The sequence below is a fragment of the Mauremys mutica genome, chromosome 3, assembly GCF_020497125.1.
Source record: "Mauremys mutica isolate MM-2020 ecotype Southern chromosome 3, ASM2049712v1, whole genome shotgun sequence".
NCBI lineage: Eukaryota > Metazoa > Chordata > Testudines > Geoemydidae > Mauremys > Mauremys mutica.
Genome location: NC_059074.1, coordinates 70971439 through 70987116, shown reverse-complemented (window position 1 = coordinate 70987116; position 15678 = coordinate 70971439). Strand labels below are relative to the sequence as shown.

General features: G+C 44.0%; 1 long non-coding RNA gene across 3 annotated transcripts in view; it reads right to left on the bottom strand.

Annotated features, from left to right (window-relative positions):
* Positions 1 to 14223, bottom strand: part of LOC123367237 — a 42805-nt gene extending 28582 nt beyond the window's left edge. For 2 of the 3 annotated variants that reach the window (XR_006578371.1, XR_006578370.1), the window contains exons 1-4: positions 14067 to 14223; positions 11941 to 12018; positions 3675 to 3741; positions 2321 to 2451 (exon numbers count right to left, since the gene is read on the bottom strand). This is a non-coding gene — a long non-coding RNA (uncharacterized LOC123367237). Of the gene's footprint in view, positions 1 to 644; positions 1933 to 2320; positions 2452 to 3674; positions 3742 to 11940; positions 12019 to 14066 lie in introns of those variants that run through there. The other variant, XR_006578372.1, reaches the window with a different exon arrangement.
* Between the last annotated feature and the right edge of the window lie 1455 nt (positions 14224 to 15678).

The window sequence follows — 15678 nt, the reverse complement described above, 5'->3', positions numbered from 1 at the left end:
AGACTAAGAAAACAAGAAAAAATAAATAGTGAAGCATCCAAGACCGAGAAAACAAGTCTTCTCTGACAGTCTGCACTGTATTGAAAACAAAACGGTTGCCTGTCTCTACAGATAGTCTTTACAGTTTTAAAATTTCAATACATAAAAAGAAAGACAAAACATTTTACAGTGAAATGCACCACCAGGCTGAATCAGGACAAGGTTTTGGTTTGAGAATGAATTCTGATGGTGTTGAAATCTTGCAAGTTTTCTCATGAGATTTTGGCCCCCAATGACAAACTCTTGTAAGAGCAACCATTCTCACAAGATTTTCACATGTCAAAACTAGGGTTTTGAACCAACCCAGATGGCCTTGCTAGTTAAAATTTGTAATGTGCCAGTGGTGGGGAAGGGGGAGGTTGTTTGTCCTCTCCCTGGCCCCCCACCCTGAGGGTGAAGGGGGAGTAGAGGAAATGCTCAGCAGAGACTTGTCATGGGTCCTGATCCTTTAAGAGCTGGGCCTTCCTTGGAAGACTTGGCTATATTCACCTCCTTCCCAGCATGCTGCAGGGTAATCCAAACTTTCTAGCCACCATCCCAGTAGGAAGAAGGGGACAGGTGAGGTGGTTATTGTGGGGCCACCTTCCCTGCTGGATGCTTGACAGGTCCAGAGCCACCTTCTTCCTGAGCCAGAGAGCACAGTGCAGGGTGGGAAAGATAAGTGTAAAGAGGCCTTGAGCCTCCCCCAGCCCCTCACCCACACCACTTCCTGCATGAGGGTGTCTGAGGCGATTGAGGCTGCAAGTGGAGGGATGAGGGCTCCTGAGAGAGGAAGAGGAGGGTCAGGATAGAGGGAGGGGGGCCATGGCCTGTTTTTCTGTATCTCAGGCGGCCACCCTAATCCACACTGCAACTCTGAAATAGACCCTGCTCCAGCTCTGTATCTGGAAAGCATGGGCTCAGGTTCAGATCTAGGGATTCAGATCTCATTTTCCATCTCTCTATCTCTGTGACCTCTTGCTGCCAACTGGCAGAGGACACAAGGGTGCATGAAGGTTATAGGGATCTCCTGAGTCTGGTATCTTCATACTAGCTGGCCAAAGGTTGTAATGCAAGGTTTCTACTGAAAGCCTGTGTCACACACTGAAAGCCTGGGTCATCCTAATCATTGTGAAATGTATGTATAGGTAATATGTATGTTAGATATATACTGAAAAATATGTTCTTCGGGTCTGTGAATTAGGGCTGCTCACCAGAAGGGGATAAACTAGCGGGGAGAGGGGTTTCAGACAAGAGATGTTTATCTGACTATCTGGCTATATATAAACTGAATATTGTATGATTCATAATGGATACACATTTACAGTCTGAACCCAATGTTAATGAAAAGATGGTAAAATCTTTATGGGAGGGAATTTACAGGGAAAGGTAAACCAGCAGGAAGGAGTCCTGTTTAAAAGTGAAGAAAATGGATTTCTGGACTGTGACCACAGGTAAAGGGACTCTAAATCTTTCACCTAAGAAGCAAGTTTACAGCATGTTTTTTTTTCCCCATGGAAAAAGGATCATAGCCAGGCTTGGCTGAAGAATTCTGGAGAGACTTTGGAGTGAGCTAAAGATTATTAGACAAGGGGTGTCTAGCTAAGTAAGTCTAGGTTCTAGACTGCATGTTATAATTTTAATTTATAGGTGAGCTTTTGTTTCAAGTACTTCTACTTGCTACCACTTGAATCTCTGCTCTCTGTTAAACAAATTTCTTCTGTTTACTATGAATGTATCTAAGTATTGTGTGTTAGGTGGAGCTGTGCCCTACAGCATAACTGGTCATCTAGGGAGCACTGCTCCTTTGAGAGCAGAGCATCTGGGATTCTGTGAGTGTCCAGTGGTTCCGGGGCTGGGCACTTCAGGAGGACATTCTGAGGACTCCAGGCTTGGTGTGTTCCTATCATTAACCTGTAAAGAGAAAGTGGGGCCTGTGAAGCCTAGAGGGGAGTGCTTGTGTCGGTGGAGTTGCGGAACTGACCTCTGGCAGGCACTTCCTCACACTAAAGGCAGACGGTAGGGAGATGCCTCACAGCCCTGGGTACCCCCAGGAAGCGTCAGTCATCCCATCCCCAGCCAAGATTTTAAATAGGTTCAGATTTGAGGCTCCATTTTTTGTCCATCTTTGGAATCAAGTTGCTGGACATGGAAATGAAATAACAAAATGCACTACTCTCAGACATTACAGAGCACAGCATGTGATACCCTGTTACATGAGGTGTGCTGAGAATTCGTGATGGGTGAACCTCAACGAGTTTGCTTTAATTTAGATATGAATGCTAAAAATGTAGACACTTACCTGAATGTACTCAGTTCTCTTTGTTCTGGAATCAGACACCACACCTCGTGAACAGAGGCTCTCATGGGATTGCTGGGTCAGTACTTCAGAAGTATTAAGAGAATTGCCTCTCTTGCAGTATTTCAGCACTTCTAGTTCCAGCAAAGGAAGAAAAAAATAGTTTGTAAGTCTCATTTTTACAGTTGGGCAAAGGTTGAGCTCATTTTACCCATTCTCCCTTAAAAACAGAGATACACACTGAAGAGCAGAACAATGACAGTATATTCCAGGCTGAGGCTTTCAGGTCCCAAGAGGAGCCAACATTCCCCCTCTATTACAGTAGCCAGAGAAAATGAACAGAGGCTTCCAGTAATAAATATAGATATACAGGCTTCTGGTTCTTTTTTTGCCTCAGAGGCTATCAAAAAAATTTAATCAAGCCTTTCTTTCTAGTCAATCCACAGATTATTTTAAGACTCGCACATTCCATATTGAAATCCTGTCATCCTCGTCATTGCCTTTGCCTGATGGCTGCACGCAGTCATTGCTAAACAATTTGTAAAAGTGTTTTATTTTTAGAGATGTCGGCTCACTTGCCATCAAGTGGTAATGCCAGTTTGCAGATGTCATGAGGAAAACAACATATTTACGATGAGAGAGATGAAATGAATGGCTGAAAGTACATGACTATCTACCCATCTTATCGTCTCTATCTACCCATCTTATCTTCCCTACTCTTTCTTTTCTCCTGTAAAAAAAGCCACGCACCAGTGAGAGCTTTAGCCTGTATAAACCCAGTATGGCGTCTTCTTACCTACACTAAATTATGTAGTGCTTCTAAACAAACTGCGTACAAGAGCTGAATATAAATTAGAAAGAAAAAGATACAAGGTGCTCTCGAATTAAATCAGGCCAGAGTCACTACCATTTACCCAAAGAAACCACTCTGTGGTATCTGAGCTGCCAATTTCCCACATTTTAAGTACAGAGGAATACCGTGCTAGCTGTGGGCAAAAGGTAACTTTCTGATGGTGGCCACTGTATAAAATAAGTGATACAGAGCTATGAGAATATGGCTCATGAGGAAATGAAGGGGTGAATTTTCCCTGCAAGGTGCATCAAATTGAAGCATATGAATGTATCATAAATTCTGGGTTCTTTTTGTGTTTTCTTTTAAATACGAAATGTTGCCACGCTGTTATTCCAAACCAGAAAGGAAGAAGCAGCAACTCAAGGGAAATATACTGCATAGAGTTTTGATAAACCTGATTAATTCTCTGCTTCATCATGAACTTTCCTTCCTACTGACCTTTCCTCATTGCTCCACAGTTCATCATGGGCTATTATGAAAACAAACACTTGGTGGGAAAATTACCATTGTAAGCATTCTGTAGCCAACCTTCATTATCTTTTAGCTGAAGTAAAGTAGCTGGATTGCAATCCTGTGTACAAAATAAAGCAAGTACATACTAAGGTTGCCTTATTCTGAAACATTTCACAACACCCTCCACCATACCCCCTCTCCCTGCACAAGCACACACCCTTTGTTTGAGCAAATACAAAATAAATATATGCAAATGTTGTTTAGCCACTTGAGGGTCTGTGAATGCATAATTTATAATGCTTAAGCAATCCTTCCACCACCCTCTGAACAGATGTTTTCTCTTCTCTATTTCCTATGCCATGAAAATAATGGACATGGATGGAGCCTGGAAGGAAAGAGGTTAAAATTAAATTTTATTTGGCAGACTATCTTTTTGGTCTATGCACAGGGATGAGGGCTTACCATTAGAGCATAGGTGAAGAGGAATTTAATGAATAAGAAAAGTATGGCCTCTGCTAATGTTTGAAGCATTTGTCTAGTCTCATGCAAACCCACGTAAGTGCTACATAACTTGATAATGAGCCATTTACTGGTTTTTCAAAAGGCTCATGTGTGATAATGAAATGGCTACTTTCTGCTGCAATGATTATATGGCTATTGTAAAAATGTGATCCATTTACTTTCTCACTTGCTTACAAAGGAAAGCTGATTGTTTTCTGTGAAATGTAATAGCATCCTTGATGAGACGTTTAGTTAAAATCAACCATCTCTCCTAAACTTAGGCTGGGATTTCTATTGTGTTTGGCTGGATATGCCATCTTCCTTTCGGATCCGGTGTCTAACGGTGTCGGATGTTTGTGAGAGGAAATTGCAAAGAAATATTTTAAACAAACTGTTGAAACCACACGAGACTAATGAAGCCTTAATGGGGCCACTTGCATTGCTAATGCCTATAAAATAGAAGACCATACTCCTAATGCATATTATTCACTGAGCATGACTGAAATTTAGGGTAGGCAGTGTTCTTGCAGCCATGTTGGTGTCAGGATATTAGTGAGACAAGGTGGGTGAGATGATAACTTTTACTGGACCAACTTCTGTTGATGAGAGAGAGAGAAACTTTTGAGTTCCATGCAAGATGTTCCCTCATCCACCTAGCCTCTGAAATTGAGGGTGGCATCATTCCCACCTTCACACTAGTCTAATAGTTCAGTGGGTGGTGAAAGAAGAAAGAGAATATATTTGCCTTCAAAATTTTACACATGTTCCCACATTGTTTTGCATATAGTCTCTTCTAATTTACCTGTTCTGGATATTCCAAAGTATTTTGTCACCCTACTATTTAATCAGGTGCTGGGAAATCTCCCAATTCTGCTCACTGCAGAGATGTGTGTGCATGTGCTTGATATTCTGATATTTCTCAGCAGGAGCTATGATCCATATAACTAATTATTCCTGTCTCTTTAGTGATATGGTGAATCATGTAACCTTTTTCTTCAGAAGATTATTTCATCAGTGTTTTAGTTTGTGCAGTTATTTCTTCACTGTTCCCCTTAACTGAACCTTGTGTCATGAATTCATTAATGCCAGATAATGAGGTGGAGACTCCAACGTCTAGAGGAATCTACAGAGAGAATTGCAACTAACTTATACTAGTTTCATCTATTTTATTTAGCACAAAATGTATACAATCTATTTAAAGTAAGCATGGTGGTCAAAGTAATTATCAAATCTTTCATTTTCTCCCAAACGTTCTGATAAATAAGGATGATATCATTTCATTCAGGGCTTGGCTACACTTGCAAGTTGCAGCGCTGGTAGAGGCTTTCCAGCGCTGCAATTAGTAACCGTCCACACCTGCAAGGCACATCCAGCGCTGCAACTCCCTGGCTGCAGCGCTGGCTGTACACCTGGCCGGGTTGGGGTGTAGCGATTGCAGCGCTGGTGATCCAGCGCTGCTCATCAAGTGTGGACACACACCAGCGCTTTTATTGGCCTCCAGGGAATAAGGAGATATCCCAGAATGCTTTTAACTAAATTACTCCCTTTGTTTTGTTATGCAGCCTCTCTTTGTTTTGTTGTGAACCTCCGGAGCTCCGTTTCTACCGGAGCTGTTTATCAGCTCCTGTTTGCTGTGATCAATCTGTGAACAATCAAATGAGATCCTCCTCCCTGTTGTGAACGAGCTCTGTGGAGCTCCTCCGTTGCCGCTGCTGCTATCTAAAAAACAAACGGAGGGTATGGCTACACTTACGGTTTGCAGCGCTGGTAGTTTGCAGCGCTGGTCATCCAGCTGTGTAGGAGCAGCGCTGGTGTGTGGCCACACTCACAGCTACCAGCGCTGGTGTGTGGCCACATTTGCAGTATTAGCAGTGCTGTTGGGAGTGCTGCATTATGGGCAGCTATCCCAGCATTCAAGTGCAACAACGTGCTTTTCAAAAGAGGGGGGTGGAGGGTGGTGTACTGTGACAGGGAGCGGGGAAGATAGAGTGGATTTTTGGAGCCAACACTGTTGTGTGTTAGCTTCCTGGATTGGAAAAATCACAAAATGTTCATGAGCCCTTAGTCTTAACTCTTAATTGCATACAGCCTCCCTCCAACACGGACTCCCCCCCGTTTCACTCACTCCCTGTGGTGTTTGCTGTGATCAGTGTTTGTTTTAGATTAGCAGTTCAACGGAGCTCCGATCGGTTCTGTTTCATTCACTCTCCCTGCCTCTCATTTGATTGTTTACAGCCAGGTACAGATGATCACAGCAAACAGGAGCTCTGTTCGGAGCTCCGATCGGTTCTGTTTCATTCACTCTCCCTGCCTCTCATTTGATTGTTTACAGCCAGGTACAGATGATCACAGCAAACAGGAGCTCTGTTCGGAGCTCCGATCGGTTCTGTTTCATTCACTCTCCCTGCCTCTCATTTGATTGTTTACAGCCAGGTACAGATGATCACAGCAAACAGGAGCTCCGATCGGAGCTCGTTCACAACAAAACAAAGAGAGGTTGCATAACAAAACAAAGAGAGTAATTTATAAAAGCATTCTGGGATACACCTTATACCCTGGAGGCCAATCACAGCGCTGGTGTGTGGCCACACTTGATGACCAGCGCTGCAGCACCAGCGCTGGAATCCTTATTCCCCATGCCGAGTGAGGTATACGGCCAGCGCTGCAGCCAGGGAGTTGCAGCGCTGGAAGTGCCCTGCAGGTGTGGCCACTTACTAATTGCAGCGCTGGTAGAGGCTTTCCAGCGCTGCAAATCGCCAGTGTAGCCATACCCAAAGCTCCTGTTTGCTGTGATCATCTGTACCTGGCTGTAAACAATCAAATAGAGGCAGGCAGGGAAACAGTGGGGAGTCCTGTTGCCTGCAGGCTGTTTGCAATTAAGAGTTAAGACTAAGGGGTCGGAAAAATGTTCTGATTTTTCAAGTCAGGAAGCTAACACACAGTGTTGGCTCCAAAAATCCACTCTCTCTCTCCCCCCGCTCCCTGTCACACTAGACCCCACTCCACCCCCCTCTTTTGAAAAGCACGTTGCGGCCACTTGAATGCTGGGATAGCTGCCCATAATGCATCACTCCCAACAGCGCTGGAAATGCTGCAAATGTGGCCACACACCAGCGCTGGTAGCTGTGAGTGTGGCCACACACCAGCGCTGCTCCTACACAGCTGGATGACCAGCGCTGCAAACTACCAGCGCTGCAAACCGTAAGTGTAGCCAAGCCCTCAGGCTCAAAAACAAGTAAACTATTGTAAACCAAGTGGCTCTGTGCAAGTGTTTTATCTACTCTACTAGTGACTTCATCATTCTGTTTGGTGAATGACATATTCTAAACTAAATGCTTCACTTTGAAAGCTGTGGTCAGCACAATATAAATTAACATATACACAAGCAATAAAAAAGTGTTTCTTTGAAGTTTGAAACTTTTTGACATATTTTTTTGTCAAAAAAATTGTCAAAACCAGACCCTTTTTTGCAAAAAGTTTCAGTTTTGACAAATCAACATTTTCCAAGAAAAAAAAGTTTAATCAAAGAATTCCCAAACAGCTCTAGCAGCCATAGGCGGCAGGTTCATATAATTTTTGCTGGGGCCCAAAATGGTGGTGTCTCCCCCCACCCCCCGCTCTCACCCTGTAAGCTGATATAAAATGAAGCTACAATGTGTCAGCATCACAAGATTACAAGGGTCAATTAAAAGTGGAAAGTCAGAAGCAGCACTTGCCTATTAATACCTAATATACGGTATTAAATTTTGTTGCACCTGTTGTGACAAAGTGGGAATGTTCTTAATGTTTTCTCTGAATACTGTGTGGGTGCCTCAGTTTCCCCTGCAAAGTGCCAACTGACGGTGTTGGGGACAAAGAGATCAGGTGGCCTCCTTGTCCGGAAGAGACACAAAGGCCAGATGAGGGAGTGTCAGTTTGGAGCTGGCTTGGGAAATCGGGAGCGGCCCAGAACTTGGGTCTGGGCTCCCCACCCCCCAAGATGGACCTGACTGAGGGGTCCTGTTTTCTGTACTTACAAGCTCTGTTTTAGACTGTATCCCTGTCATCTAATAAACCTTCTGTTTTACTGCCTGGCTGAGAGTCACATCTGACTGCGGAGTTGGGGTGCAGGGACCTCTGGTTGCCCCAGGACCTGCCTGGGCAGACTCGCTGCGGAAAGTGCACAGCGTGGAAGGGCATGCTGAATGCTCCGAGGTCAGACCCAGGAAGGTGTAAGCTTCTTGCCCTGGAGACAGTATGCTCAGAGAGGAGGCTCCCCCAGAGTCCTGACTGGCTTTGTATGGAGTTGTTCCAAAGCATCCCAGCATCCCCTTCCACACCATGCGCTTCCCGGAAGTCTGCACAGGCACTGACACTCCCTCCTCTGGCCTTTGTCTCTTTTCCAAGCATTAGGAGGCCACCTGATCTCTTTGTTCTCCAACACCTTCAGTTGGCACCTTGCAGGAGAGTGGCCCAGGCCATCAGTTGCCTGGAGACAGGGTGTCAGCCATTCTCTGTGCAGACAGCATCACACTGGCCCTCTAGGGCTTTACAACAATCACACCCCCTTATCCCACCATCTAGAGCCTTAAGAAATGCATTGGGGAAACTGAGGCACACAGACAGTATTCAGAGAAAACACCTGTATACGACCAGTTACATACTTTGAAGGGTGTAAAATAATCAAATATTGTGCTAAATACAATGATACTCCAAACTGACCACCAAATTTAAGTTGCATGTTTTTCCCCTCAGGTGAGGGTTCTGGGGTGGGGCTGGGGATAAGGGGTTCACAGTGCAGGAGCGTGCTCGGTGCTGGGGGTGCAGGCTTTGGAGTGAGGCAGGGCTGAGGATGAGGAACTTGGGGTGCAGACAGGCTGCCCCAGGGCTAGGGCCAGAGAGGACTCCCCATCACCACCACTGGCAGCAGCAAGCTCCAGGGGAGGGTCCCCTCCTGCCCCCCATGGCACACACACTCTGCACATGCTCCTAGAGCCCCTCTCAGGTCCAGAAAGCTCACTCCCCTCCCCTATGATGGGTACTGGGGGGGGGGCACAGGTGGCCTTCCATGTTGCCCCTCACCATAACTTCACTGTGGATGGGGGATGGGGCTGCCCCTTGCCCAGCATGGGGCAGAAGTGGGGTAGGCAGGGTGGTGGCTGGCTATGGGGTGGGGGAGCAGGGTGTCATAAAATTCACCCAAGCCCCAGCTGCTCAGGTCTAGGAAGTCTCCCTCTCCCATCCCTCCTGTGGCGGGTGGGTTGGTGGGTGCTGGGGGAGGGGGCATTGCCTTCACATGTGGCTTCCTGCCTCCCCTGTGCAGCCTGCTGTGCCTCACTGGGGGGCTGGGACTGGGGCTGGGGCAGGGGGGGAATCATAGGGTCAAACACTCAAACATAATAAAAAATCATAGGGTCAAACACTCACGGAAGTCCCAACTGCTGCTAAGGTGAATGATGTCTGTCTCCTGGCCCGTTTGTGTCTCCTCCAGGTAAGGGCGGGAGGGGAGGGGAGGGGAGGCCCCCTCCACTCCCTTCCCCCTCCTGAGTGCTTCAGCAATCGTTAGCACATTCCTCTTATGTTAATGCTTAGCACATTCCTCTTATGTTAATGCTGCAGCCCTTAGGCTACCGGCAGCAGCAGCAAAGGAGAGAGAGAGAGAGACATGCTGTGTGCTCTCTTTACATTCAAGCAGGGAAACTCCGGGGAGGGGGAAAAATCTAATATTTCCAAATATTGGTGGAGCAGAGCCCCTGATTATGAATATTCCTGGGGCTTTAGCTCCAAGAGCCCATATAAGTTGGCGCCCATGCTAGCAGCCACATAACAGTGTTTAGCCAGCTGGGCCAGCTTCAGTCCATGCATTATGCTTTTCCAGGACAATGGGTGAATATCACCCCTATAAAAAGAAAAAAAGCAGGGGAATGTAGTGGGAAGAGAGTCTAAGACACAAGCTCTTGTATCAGAGGCCTGGTATGAGTCAAGACCTGCTCACAAAATCTGGCTAGAACAGGGCTGAAATTGCAAAAATACACACTCCTAAGAAGTGCTAGTCACAGAGTACTCACGCAAACACATCCCGATATCAAGTGGTCCCAAAACATCACAAAATCAAAAATGGTACAAAAACATTCCCCAATTATAAGAGGAATACCCTGATCCCTCCTAAAAGGTATGGTCAGAATAACAGTTCTTAATAGAAATGTTTTAATTGAACCAACATGTACAAGGTAATGGGTAATAACTGGCCATGTCAGAGGGCAGTACTGACTTGTTTGTATCGGGGTATAAAAATGTATCTCAGAGGGAGTATCTTTATCTAGCATAGGTAGGAATGGAAAGTCCTGCCATTCACTGAGTTGGTCCATTGTTATAGGCATACATATATTAGTGGTCCAGTAGAGTCTGCAGGATACTATAATACCGTGCTTCGTCAACAATAAACTTGGCTCGGTGCCTTCATCCCTTAACGGGTCTTGTGGTCATTGGGAGGTTTGCTCAGAGTCTGCCATGCCAGCTGTCTGCACAGGCCTGGGGCGGACACAGGGGAAATGCACACACACCGCCAAACTTCTATCAATATCTAACCACTGGAGGGTAACTCTGGATAAAATGTTCTGGCTTTGGCACATCTCACTTAATGCATGATCCTGCTCCATTGAAGTAAATGGTAGCTTTGCCCTTGACGTCAGTGGGCTCAGGACCAAGCCTTTAAAGTTTATCACAAGATCTGTTTCCTGAAATTTGAAAATAGAGAAAAGATGAATGGCAAAACTTATTAAGTGATAAGTGATCCCAAGATACGTTTGCATGCTTTGATCCAGCATGCTCCACATTCTAACTTAGTCCAACAATTGTGATGATAAATAGCAAGCCACTGAGAAGCCTCACTATTCCTATTAACCTGCCATTCCATAGTCCTTGTTGCCACATTCAGTAAGCACACAGAAGGCAGCCCTTCAGTAACAAACTTCAGCAAAATGAAAACCATACCAGCCAAAAAATGAAAAAAATAAAAATAATCCATTGAAAATAAAACAGAAGACATGATCATCTTTTTCTGTTTCTAAAAAGTATTAAGTAGCAGCAAAGAGTGCTAATTTCCCCTGTAAATGGGAATCTAGACAGAGAAATCTCATTTTTACAGATGAAAATTAATTGTAACTGGGCAACTGAGAGACCTTCAGTGAAGACAGTGACTTGTCTAATCAGCAATGCATTGTCATAGTAGCAGCATTTTCATATCAAGGCATTACGGGGAGGGAAGGGCGGCATAGGTGCTGGAACCAGGGATGTTGGGGGTTCTGCCACATCCCCTGGTTTGAAGTGGTTTCCATTATATATATGGTTTACAGTTTGATTCAACAGCTCTCAGAACCCCCACTATAAAAATTGTTCCAGTACCTCTGAGTAGGGCCGGGATCCAAGTGGGATATTCAAGACAAAAATGCTATAGCTTCCAAAATGTTGAGGACTACTTAGTGGATGGGAACAATGTCCAAGTGTCTTAAGTGAGGTCAGTGAGACCTTTAGGGTAAGAAAAGGAACATGAGTGAGGCCTGTCAAATGACATTGCTTTGGAACCATTGAAGAAGTTCATGACACAGGAAGTTTCTTACAAGAACCAGTTCTGCTGTTAATGAGGAAAGAACAGCTGACACTGATCAACCTATCTTGAACTTTCAGGTTTATCAGGCTTCAGTTAGATGGGGGTTCTCATAGATTATCCCTAGGGAGAGAGAGTTTTACAATCAAGCGTCACACCAGAAATGGAACAAAAAAGCAGAATTTCAAGGATCACAGGTTAGTTGTTATAACAAAGAATGGGGCTGCTCACCAGAATCCATCAGTCTAGTTAAATTGCCATTCTTTTCTTCTCATCCTCATTGTTGTCTTATGCAAGCCATACAAAATACTAGGAGATAAAACAATATGGACAATCTGCTTACAGTGAGTAGTTTCTCATAGATTGACAAAAAAGTTTCTGCTAATTTACAACAGCTATAATTTTATTTCGTCCACTCTAAACTAAAAAAAAAGCCCTAGGAAAAGTAGTATAAGGAATAATCTTGCACAGGGAGGGAGATGGGTTTAAATTACCTAACTAGGCTTTTTCATGTTTAATTGATATGATTCTAAGTGGTAGAGCCATAGTTCTGCCTACATCCTAGCACTCTCCATTCCCAAGGGAGCAGTTTTTGTGCTCCTGAACAATTCTGCAGGCTACACAAAGAAAGAAGGGGCCTCTTGTTCCCTCACTCTATGGTTCCACAACTGTCTAAGGCATAGGCAGAATTTAGCCCTAAATAAGCTTATGGGTTGGGTGTGGTCTTTTTCCTGTTGATACTCCTTTTCAGAGTCTTTGTGAAGCATCACATGCATGAAAGGATCAATACATATAATTTAAACGTGCTGTAGATGGAAAAAAATCAGGGTAGGGACTTTCAAAAGCACTCAGCAGCATTGATCTAACTTTGCTTTCAGTGAAGTCACTGGTAAAGTTCCCATTGACTTCAGTGGAAAGAGAGTAAGGTCAATGATGAGCACTTTGGGTAGTCTTAGATTCCTATATTAACAAAACTTGACTGTCAAGAAATTTCCATAACATACACTGATGTCAGACCAGTGGGTAACATTATATTAAAAATAGAGACAGATCTTCAATTCTTAGTTCTACTGAACTATGCTGATTTACACCAACTGAGGAGTAAGTGTGTGGTAAGTGCTCATGTGAACATAAGAACAGCCGTACCGGGTCAGACCAAAGGTCCATCTAGCCCAGTATCCTGTCTACCGACAGTGGTCAATGCCAGGTGCCCCAGAGGGAGTGGACCTAACAGGCAATGATCAAGTGATCTCTCTCCTGCCATCCATCTCCACCCTCTGACAAACAGAGTCTAGGGACACCATTCCTTACTCATCCTGGCTAATGTACTTAACCACCATGAATTTATCGAGTTCTCTTTTAAACGCTCTTATAGTCCTAGCCTTCACAACCTCCTCAGGTAAGGAGTTCCACAAGTTGACTGTGTGCTGCATGAAGAACTTCCTTGTATTTGTTTTAAACCTGCTGCCTATTAATTTCATTTGGTGGCCCCTCGTTCTTGTATTATAGGAATAAGTAAATAACTTTTTCTTATCCACTTTCTCCACTTCACTCATGATTTTATAGACCTCTATCATATCCCCCCTTAGTCTCCTCTTTTCCAGGCTGAAAAGTCCTAGCCTCTTTAATCTCTCCTCATATGGGACCCGTTCCAAACCCCTAATCATTGTAGTTGCCCTTCTCTGAACCTTTTCTAATGCCAGTATATCTTTTTTGAGATGAGGAGAGCACATCTGTACGCAGTATTTGAGATGTGGGCGTACCATGGATTTATATAAGGGCAATAATATATTCTCAGTCTTATTCTCTATCCCCCACTTTTTTTTTTTAAATGGCTGGCCACAATTGTCCTAACACTTGATGGGGACAAGATAAGTACCTAGATTATAAACAGGTGGAAAGGAAGGTATATGGATAGATTCACTATTGTACTAGCCTATGTTGTTTTAAATAATCTACATTGGTTATAAACTTTGTCTTTCATAAGAAAAAAGAATTCTAAGGTATAATTCCACATATTATTGGGAAGTACTTTTGAAAATCACAGTAGTGCCACAGCCAGAAATCCATAACAGCAGGGAAGGACATTTTTCTTATTCACATGCATATATTGTAAAAAAAAAAATAACATAACTAAGCGACCATGTATAACAACGCTGTCTTATCCATCTCCAGGTTCTGGTAACATCACATACTCTGTCACAGAACCCTTTGGTAGAATAATTGTCCTGTTATGCATGGTTGCCTATCTATTTTTGTCTTGGTTTTGTGCTCACAGAAATGCAAAGAGGAAAACCATATGTTTTTCCTATTTCTTTATACTTTTTAACCAATTAAAAATTCACAGTTGCTCTTACCCAACGCATTTTTCCTTCTCTGTTTTTGTTAAGCACCCATTTCTGATGCTGTCTTGTAAGTAATCTCTGATAAAAAAAATTACAGAGAAGAACCTGTTCATTCTGAATCCAAAGTTATAGATTGGACAAAACATCAATCCTCTTTAACATCTTCATTAATGATCTGGAAGAAGACAAACAGCATGTTAATAAAATTCAGAGCTGATGCTAAATTGGGGGGTGCTGCAGATATTGATGAGGACCAATATCCAAGGTCACTCAAGACACTCCTGTAAATAGCGTGCAAGCTATTGTAACAGCACAAAGACCTACCTATATGAGAATTAGAGTATGAGGGACCACTTTTGCATCTGTATTTTAGCACATAGATATAGGAGATGCTTTTGACAGTTTCTACAGTGATGTTGTGAAAGAGGAATGGGGAGGAGATAAGGGGCAGTTTCTTTTCACTATAAGCTAGATGGATAAACAACGAATAAAACCGTCTGTAAATGTCATGAATCATGCTTTGTCATTTACACATTAAAGGGACATTCACTGGAGTGTGTTCGGACCAGCAGCCTGTCCCTGTATGGTAAGGGCTGTTTAGTTAAATTTGTAACTGCTTACTTAGTGGGAAAGGTTTGGATGGATACATTCTCTTGTTACACGGAAGGGTGAGTATCCCATCAGCCTTAGAGGACATCCCTATACAACCCTCCTGAAAGCTCACAAAATTCCAAGTACAGCACATGGGAGGAGTTATCAGTGTCTCCTGGATCATTCAAAAGCATGTCCTCCACACCCACAATGGCTCTCTGAAACAACTCACTGTGACATGGAGGTTGTGTGGCTTTGCCAGCTCACCTATTCAACTGTTTGGCCATAGGAAAAAATTGTTTATCTCTTCTAATATGATCGAGCCAAGATTAGAGCAAGAATCAACAAACTTTGAGAGGCTAAATGTGACTGTGTCCTCTCCCCCAATGCCAGCACATCATTCCCTTTCCCAGCACCTGTCGCTAGGCAGCAGCCAGGATGGAACGCTGATATTGCTCACAGACTGTAGATGCACCAATAAATCATTAAACTTCTTTGTACTCTCCAAAACCTCTCCTATCTGTGTTTCACTGAGGAGCCTGCGATGGGGATTGAATTCTGTGTCCAGACCCAGAAACAGATTGCAGTGGGAGGCAGAGGAAAAAGAAAAGCCTACATTACACATTCTTCCATGCACCTATTGGTGCAAACAGAGAGCTTACAGCGGCGACTTAATTAATCCACACCCAATGAGCAGCAGTAGCTATGTTGGTGGGAGAAGCTCTCCCACAGACGTAGTACTGTTCATCCTGGTGCTTAGGTCAGTGTAACTTATGTCACTGGTGGGAGGAGGGCTTATTCACACCCCTGAGCGACATAAGTTATGCTGCCATAACCTGTAGGGTAGACATAGCCTGAGGCCTGCTTTCCCAGCAGCTACATGCAAACTATTCTAAATAGCAGGCCTGCAGACCCAGAGAAACTGAATGTCTGCTATATTCCCAAAGTATATCCTCCATTCATGGTCACAAAAGCCACCCTCCCAATATCTGAGGATCTCAGCAGCAGTGAGGGAAGGCGCCGTCAACCCTCC